Source organism: Tasmannia lanceolata, unplaced genomic scaffold (assembly GCF_043159265.1).
Source record: "Tasmannia lanceolata isolate RefF3 unplaced genomic scaffold, GAP_Taslan_0.1 ptg000013l, whole genome shotgun sequence".
Lineage (NCBI taxonomy): Eukaryota > Viridiplantae > Streptophyta > Magnoliopsida > Canellales > Winteraceae > Tasmannia > Tasmannia lanceolata.
The window spans coordinates 20661923-20670840 of record NW_027518690.1 but is presented as its reverse complement, the minus strand read 5'-3'; the positions used below and the strand labels follow the sequence as shown (position 1 = coordinate 20670840).

Sequence of the window (8918 nt, the reverse complement as noted above, 5' to 3'; positions counted from 1 at the left end):
GTGATTGTGAGTCCAAAACCAATTATTGGACTCAAAACTAAACTTCTTGGATGAATATGATGCGGGTGCAGCTTGGATCGGGCTTCAACCCAATTTTGGCTCGAGTTGGGTTGGCATTTCCCGCGTTAGGCTTGGTTTAAGGTTGGGAAAAATTAAACCAATTTAATTTCGGGTTATGTTAGGGTTGAGGCCTTGGGCAACCGATCCAAAGAGTGTCTTCCTAATCTTATTGAGATTTTATCATAATTTTATTGAGATTTTATACGGTGGCCGACCGTCAGGTCCTGTGAGAACTGTACGGGAGACCATCCACCCTCAAAATCTCATCCGACGCCTATTCACTTTTCTAAGAAAGATGTCTAAGAAAGATGTCGAAGAAAGAATAGGTAGGTGAATAGGTACAGGCTAAGAAAGATGTCTGACAAGCCTTTTTATCTCTCCTCTCTCCTCGCTTCTCTCTCTCCTCTCTCTCTCTCTCTCTACATCCATTTTCTCTTTTCTTCTCTGGAACCCAGAAAAAAACGAGTAGTAATAAAAAGGTTCTCCTTATTTTTTCCAGGAAAATATTTTTCTTGCAATCCAATGGGCAGTTTAGTTAATCTGCAACACTTCAAATGGGTGGAAGCTGAAAATTGTATCTACTAAATGATCCTGGCTGTCCAATCTTGTGGCATACATTTGGTTCTTCAACTGAAGGAGGCCTTAAAAACGGCAATCAATCCAACAGATAGGGTTACTGTGAAATTTTTTGTACTTTGGTTGGTCCAATTGGATGGTTGGATCAAAACAAGGCAGCCCACATGGTACATCCCACATGTAAATATATGACACAAAAAAATCATCTTGGCAAAATCTTAAACAAGGCGTCTGGATAGGGAGAATTACATTGAGAATTTCGTCTTTACTGGCTGCAATTAAAAGCTTTCTTCAAAATCAGTTGGTACCTACTAGGGGTGCAACTCGGGTCGGGTTGAGGCCAAACCGAACCCGATCCGAGTTCCGACCCGACCCTTTTTGCCAACCCGAACCCGACCCGACCCGACCCGACCCGGGTACAACCCGATATTTTAAGCTTAAAAAATAAAAAAATTATTAAAGATGTCGGGTTCACTTGGGTCGGGTTACCAAAGCCCTCAACCCGAACTCAACCCGGGTTGAGAAAACCCAACACGAACCTGACCTGAACTCAACCCAACCCGACTTTTTTCTGGGTTGAACCTGTTGAGTTCGCCCAAGTTGCACCCGTATTACCTACATATTTGGTGAACTTTCTATTCCTAAAGTTTTAAACCATGGAACTCTTGTATTGCAAGAAGAAATCATGTTCAAATTGCAAGGATCACATGGTGGTTTAGAAGATCTGAATATTTTGCTCATTTGATACAATTCTCTACATTGAATTCATCTTTTGCCTTAAATTCTACTAGAGAACTCAAAACTTGAGCAGAAACATCAATTTATGGTACAAATATGATTTCCAAGTGATTTTGTGATCAAATTGTGTTGCATGTCTTAGTCTTTTGATTGTGAAGACTTTATGTAGAGTTAAAGTCATGTGCCCATGTGCCCATACCATTTTAGCATCTTGGTGATAATGGCCAAAGAGGCCCTTGCATAACGGTGCACTTCTTGGTGAGAGCTTGCAATGATGCCCACCCAGTAAATGGCCATCTCACGTCTGCTTGGTGCAAGCCCTAAAGAGAGACTCTAATTGCAATGGCCCCAAAAATTACTAGACTGCAAAATGGGAATTTGAATTGTAAAATACCACTGCAACAAATATCAGTAATTACTTGAAGAGAAACAAACCAAACACCATTTTCAACCAAAAAAAAAAAAAACCACAAACCAAACACATGAATTCTTCTCTCTTACCCTCCACAGATGAGAAAACCCAATCATAGTTCCCAGTACAAATAAAGAATGATGAAAAACCCAATCTTAAGTTGTCTCCTAATACCATTCTGCATCTTCTTTCTCCTCCCATTCAATGTGATGGCTTGCAAGCAAATATGTCAGTCTATCCCAAAGTTAATCCAAAACTGAGATAGTGGTTAGTAATAGCATAAAGCAGAATGGGCCTATGTCATGCAATTTTAATCTCATCATCCTCATCTGCCCTGGTTCTGACGATACATCAAGCACAAACCTATGTAGTCCAAGAAAAACCAAAACAAATATAAGCATTTTCAACGTATACTGTATGCGGAATTCAGTAAAAAAACAGAACAAGAAAGGCTTAGAGGTTATTTGATGCTTTTCCTAGTTCAATTTTTTTGCATCTTTATGTCCTTAGCTCTTGATTTATTCATGTCTGTATCATCTCCACTAGCTAAGAAAAGAAACACCATACGCCACTACGTATTTAGGGACCAATGACAAAATCATCTTCAATTCACTGCGAAAAACAGACAAGAATTTTACTCCACAAACCCTATAAGAAAACCACCCATTGATGTTTTGGTATGCAATTTAGAACGCAAGTTTACAAACAAATTGCAATAAACTCTTGAGCAATTGAAGAAGTTTACCAACATGACCAATTGTAACATTGTGTATGGAGTCTGAAGAACATTGTTACCTGCTTGAAGAACATAACTCTAGTAGAATGGGATCTTCAACACAAGTTAAACATTTGTGCAACCATTCTATAAATAAATAAATACATAAACAGCTGTGAATGAAAGGAAAGATCAGGAATGAAAGGAAAGATCAGAAACCATGTCCCCAAGAAAGATGCCCAATATGTGATTACTGTGTTCCAAAAAGTGGATTACAAGTAGCTATCAGTGAAGTTTCTGTAACAAAAAATGGATTGTCATGGACCCAAGACAGTTTGCCAAAAAAAAATAGTTTTTTAACTATAACAAAAAATGGATTGCCATGGTAGCAAGCGTCTGTAATTGTCAAAATGGATTGCCATGGCAGCAAGCATTGTAATAAGCCTGAACATAGACATGAAAGGGAGTTAAATATTAGCATCCAACATGAGAGCCAAATATAACAAAATAAACCATAGAAATATAATAAAGGAGACCTACCCTAAAATTAGGGCTCTTGGAACGTGTGTTCAACATTAGCATTTTGGTAACTTTGGGAGGACTGTGTATTCCTTAAAAAAAAGAAATGAATGAAACAAGATAATTAAGAATTGCCAACTAAAATTAAGCATAAATAACAACAAAAACTATTGTACACATATTTCAATTACCTTGTTCCTTGAACTTGAGGACATGTGCGTACATTGTGATCATGTCCTCGACAAATGCTACAACTTTTCTTTGACCGCTTCTCCAAATGGCCTACAATCCTTGAGTTAGAGGCTCGGGTACGTCCTTTAGTATGCACGATTTGAGGATTCAATATGATGGTTGGAAGATTAGCGGTCTCTGTTTGGCTATGGAATATGGTATCATCGAATTCTACACTGGCACTGGATGGTACATTAACATTGTTCTCTTTTCCAACCGAGTTTTTAGGCCCACAATTTCATCTAAACACCTTTGCATACTATTGCATGCTTCCGAGTAGATGTCAAGAGGTGTTGTGGCTTCTTCTGCAATTTTACGTGCTCGGGACATAAAATCATTGAATCTTAGCATTTCTGAATTTCTCCAATCATCTCTTAGGGGAATGCCAATAAAATCATTCATAACATTGGTCCTCACATTCATCGTCCACCTTTCTAAGATGTATTTGTGAGGAAGGACTATCATATTATTATGAACCATCGCTTTCACTGCATGTCTACATATAATGCCTTCAGATTCAAATTTTCTACATGAACATCTTACTTCTATTTCGGGTGTTTCTAAAAATATAACATTGTACCATCAACCATTTTCTTTAGTATGGTTCTTCAACTTATAAAACCTGTTGAATCCATCATTTTCAATCTCATCAATTACATACTTAAAATATTGTTCTATTTCCCTTTCAAATCGAAGATAATTTGCTATTGTATAGAGTGGTGCAACCTGTTGGAGCATAGGCATTATGATTCTTGTTGGCGGTTTACCATGTAGATTTTTACAATTGAACTCAGTCTCTTGGTGGTATCTATGATCAAGTGCTGCATCATAAGAATGAAGAAATTCTTGCAACGTACTCTTCCTTCTCAAATACTTGCCAAAAAAATGCATTTATAGTCTCACTCCTTTGAGTTGTAGACATTCCTGCCATGAAATACCCTCGTGTATAAGTAGGAATCCATATATGGCGTATCTCATACAATGATTTTAGCCATTCATTGTCATGAAGCGAATATTCATCCATGAGGGTATGACATTCTATTTCAAACTCCTCAACTGTTACATTGTCACTGTGACATTTTTGAAACTCACCTCCAAATTTTTTATGCTCATACACGCCCCAATTTCTCTGGAAGTTTTTTCAAGATATGCCACCTACATAAGTGATGAATAGTTGTTGGGAGAACTTGTGCAATTGCCTTTGCCATAGCTGGATCTTGATCTGTCAAGATAACAATCGTAGGTTTTCCGGACATTGCTTAAAGCCATGTACTAAATAACCAAGAGAACGATGACTCTTTCTCATCACAAAGCAATGCAGCACCAAACATCACAGTCTGTCGATGATGATTCATTTCTACATATATAGCAAATGGCATGTCAAGTACATTTGTTCTATATGTTGTATCAAATGATACAACATCTCCAAAATTTTTATATGCCATTATTGATTGAGCATCAGCCCAAAAAAAATGACTGATGCGACCTTCTTCATCTACTTGAATGGAGTGAAAGAAGTAAGGATTGCTACGTTCCATGCCATTACAATATTTTATCACTGCTTGAGCATCTCCAGGTCCAAGGGCTTTTCTTCGAGACTCAGAAATATGATTATACAAGTCACGATCATTAAAATTAGCATTGTTCACCCCTCCGGCCACATTTGAAACAAAACGATAGATGTCCCCTCCAGGGATATTTACGGCTACCATATTATCAATGATGGTACCATACACTGAATTAATACCTCGATGTGATCGAAGAGAACGTACTTTTGTTGGAGTAAGCAAGTCGTGGTTATGCTTCTCTTCAAATCTATCGATCAGCCATATCTCATTTTCTTGTTCAAACCTCCTTTTAATATAGACATGTGCCTTGCACCATGACCTTGTTTCATCCTGCTCTCTTTCCACTCTATCTTCTCTTCCCGAGTGTTTTTTGTCACGAACACCTTCTTTGCAACATGAAACTTTTTAGCTATAACTGAGTTATCTACTCGTGACCTTTCTGAATTACCCCTGCGGATGCCAAAACCCTTATGCCTAGTATAATTGTTATAAAGTTTGTAGGCTTCCTCAATAGAATTGAATTTCATCCCAACATAAGGGTCTTCTATAAATAATTGTCTTGCCACCGATCTACATTCTTCAGTGTGAAATTGTTGGTGAATAGAAGTTCCCAAATTATCATCTTGTTGCCCACTGCTAGATGCCATTATCTAATCAAAACATTTGAAGAGTTATGCATGTTGTGTGTAACGAACTAATAATAAAATATTAACCAAATAGACATCACATTTATAGAATAATAAAGGAAATAAAACTTAATACATTAGAACACTAAACACCAAGAATCATTTAAATGAACTAAGTAATGCAATGAAGTAAGTATTGAGGTGTATAAATGCCTTCAAACACTTAGGATTAAATGACCATACATTGTCACATAGCAAGCTAACTCTCTGAATGCACAAGACATGAACAGAAATGGTGCTATTTTGCGCTCTTTCTAACGTTTTCACACCCATGGTTTTAAATTTCGACCGAACCGAAATCGAAATCGGGTATACCCTTAGATGTTGGTTGAAAGTTGAAAGATAAAGCTCCTGTTGCAGAAAACTAGCGGATAAAAGACCCTTAGATGTTGGCCGTATGCAATCTTTCCATGGAAATCGCTCGTGCCAACGGAAGTTGTTGCTCGCTAGGCGCAACCTGCATCTTGAACAGTTTTTGTTCAGAAAAAATGGAACAATAAAGGTTGGATTCTACTGAAATTTAAGGAATTTCACCCCAAAAATGAAAAATCTCAATTTCGTTCGTTATTTAATATTTTCCCAAAATCTCTGCCGAAATTTTGTGTGAGATAAAATATTATTTTAATTGATTTCGTTGGATTTCGGCTAAAATTCCAAAATTTCGATTTCGGTGAGGACCGAAACGCATTCCGAAACCGAAATTTGAAACCATGTTCACACCCTAGCAATTAAAAACAAGTTTCAAAATTCCAGACCTGAGAAGTGATTCTTAGCTGGTCTTTTGATTGTTGCAATTTTAAAAACCCTAGATCTTTCAAAGATCGGTTAAAGTTACATAAACGGCATGATTCTTCAAGAAAAATAGGAAAAAAAGATTCGTTTAGGGTTTACAAACCCTAGATATTCGTGGGGTAAAAAAACTTCACAAAAATGTTTCTCTGTAAAAATAACATAAATGAAAAAAAAAAAACAATAATGAAACACCTGAAATTTTTAAGTCCGGAGAGAGATGGCGAGATAGGTAGAGATCCCCGGTTCGATTTCTTCTTCTTCTTCTTCTTCCTGCTGTACAACAAGAGAGGAGAGGGTCTTCCTTGTTTTTCCCAGCTTCTGATTGTAGAGCTGAGAAGAGAAAATGGATGGAGATAGAGAGAGAGGGGACAGAGAGACTTGTCACACATCTTTCTCACCGTATACCTATTCACACATTTAAAACCTCTGAAACAAGTACAAGTCTCTGACTTTTTTTATCTCCTTTTCTTTCTTTCTTTAAAATCTTCTTACACTCAAAAAGCCTATAGGCGTTAGATGAGATTTTGAGGGTGGATGGTCTCCCGTACCATTCTCACGGGACCTCACCATATAAAATCTCAATTTTATCATAGAGTTGGTAAACATAGAAAAAAAATGGCGTGTTTAAAGTCGGAATTTTATTTTCCTTGTTTTCCAACCCCATGTGACATGCTCTCCTCACTAACCTCTCCTCAAATCCTCATTCTCTTCCACCTCTCTTCCTCCCTCTTACATCAGGGCACGTTTGGCTACCATGAATTTATTTTCATGATAAATTAGCTTCCTAGTGGGATATGTTTTCAGGAATACGAGAGGGAATCAGTGAGGAGAGGACAAGAAAAGCCTGAAAAATCAATAAACAGAAAACTCTACTCCAAATGTGATCGACTTTTTCTGATTTTTAGCCACTTTTCACCCTCAACTCATTCCTGCCCTCTCAAATCTATCCTTCTCTCACTTGCCCTACCCCTAACACACCACTTCGAGACACTGATTTATCATGAAAAAAAAAATTCCTTGCTGCCATAGCCTTAGGTAAACAAATACTCCACGAAATCTATTTTTCCACGAAATCTATTTTTCATGATTGCTGAACATGTCGTTTGAATTTTATTTTTTTTCTATTTTTTCCTCCCAATAACTCAATCTTATTTAGAAAAAATGGGCTCATATGGGTTGGATTATGGTTTAGAGAGGTGGGTTGGGTTAGGGTTACCCTCATCGACATAAGACTTGGGTTGGGTCACTTGGGGTAGGGCTAACCCTCCTCGACCTGAGAATTGTTGGGTAAGGTTAGGGTTGAGATAATGCGACGTTGGGTTGGGCTAGGGTTAGCCTCAACTCAGCCCGACCTGCACCCCTACCTAAAGTAATACAATGTGGCCCCACTATGGCATAGTGGGTCACACCTTTTACTGATCCGAACCGTCCAATTGATACTGCCCTTTAAAGCTGACTGTTGCTATAGTCCCCGGTGGGTCCAACTGTAAACGTCAAAGACGACAACTGTCTGTTTTTTTAGTGTGTATTTGGATACGTGTGGTGGTCACAGGGAACGTGTTTTGAGAGTTGGTGGGGCCCACTAGAAACATGTCTAACCCAGAAAAAGTACAGATAGTATTAAAAAGAGAAAAGTACAGAATGGGGGCTTATGTTTTGAGAAATTACAGATTTCTGGCACCTTTTAAAACAAGAATGAAACACGGGCTAATTTTCAAAATTGGGTGGTGAAAAGGCCCTGATACCCTTTTGACATCGACAGAGTCCTCCTTTTTTATTACTGCCTATAAATTGGCGCGCTTCACAAGGCTTCTTTTGGTTTGTTTGAATGTGTATTTGAATTGACAAAACCTTGGGTTCGTTTCTATCTTGGCCGTCGGGAATAACTAGAGATAGATGGATGCTTGACACGTTTTGAAAATTTTTTTGGAACGCTGACGTTGTTGAATACTTTTTAGAATGCTTCCGTTATATTTTCTCATTTCTCTTGGTAACGTTATTGAATATGTCTCTTTTGGCTTAGAATCTTGTCATTTTTCTTTTGGTCCTCATTATTTACGCTGCCGGCGTACCCACTTTTTGCTTAGAATCTTTTCCCTTCTCTTTTGGTCATCATTATTTACACCGCCGGCGTACCCACTTTTGACTTAGAATCTTTTCCCTTCTCTTTTGGTCATCATTATTTACGCCGCCGGCGTACTCAAAAGTAAGTACGCCGGCGTACCCACTTTTGGCTTAGAATCTTTTCCCTTCTCTTTTGGTCTCACTATTTAAGCCGCCGGCGTACCCACTTTTGGCTTAAAATCTTTTCCCTTCTCTTTTGGTCTCACTATTTAAGCCGCCGGCGTACCCACTTTTGGCTTAGAATCTTTCCCTTCTCTTATGATCCTCATTATTTACGCCGGCGTACCTATTATTTTCGCCGGCGTACACCCTATTTCCGCTTACACCATATTTCCACCGGCACACCCCATTATTTACACCGGCGTACCCATTATTTTGGCCTACGTATCCCTGAATTTCGTCGGCGTACACCCTATTTCCGCTGGCATACCCCTTAATATTCTGGCGGCGTTCTCAACTAAAAGAGACGTGAGACATAATAAAATATTCAATAATGT

General features: G+C 38.3%; 1 long non-coding RNA gene across 6 annotated transcripts; it reads right to left on the bottom strand.

The window, feature by feature from the left end:
• Positions 1 to 1338: 1338 nt before the first annotated feature.
• Positions 1339 to 7236, bottom strand: LOC143889939 (uncharacterized). Of its 6 annotated transcripts, XR_013255006.1 has the most exons (5): positions 6490 to 7236; positions 3212 to 5962; positions 3042 to 3112; positions 1876 to 2945; positions 1339 to 1737 (listed from the first exon to the last, which is right to left on the bottom strand). It is a non-coding gene; the product is annotated as an uncharacterized LOC143889939 (long non-coding RNA). The 6 variants fall into 6 exon arrangements; XR_013255008.1 differs by having other exon boundaries at positions 1876 to 2398; positions 2582 to 5962; XR_013255004.1 differs by having other exon boundaries at positions 1876 to 3112.
• Positions 7237 to 8918: the final 1682 nt, after the last annotated feature.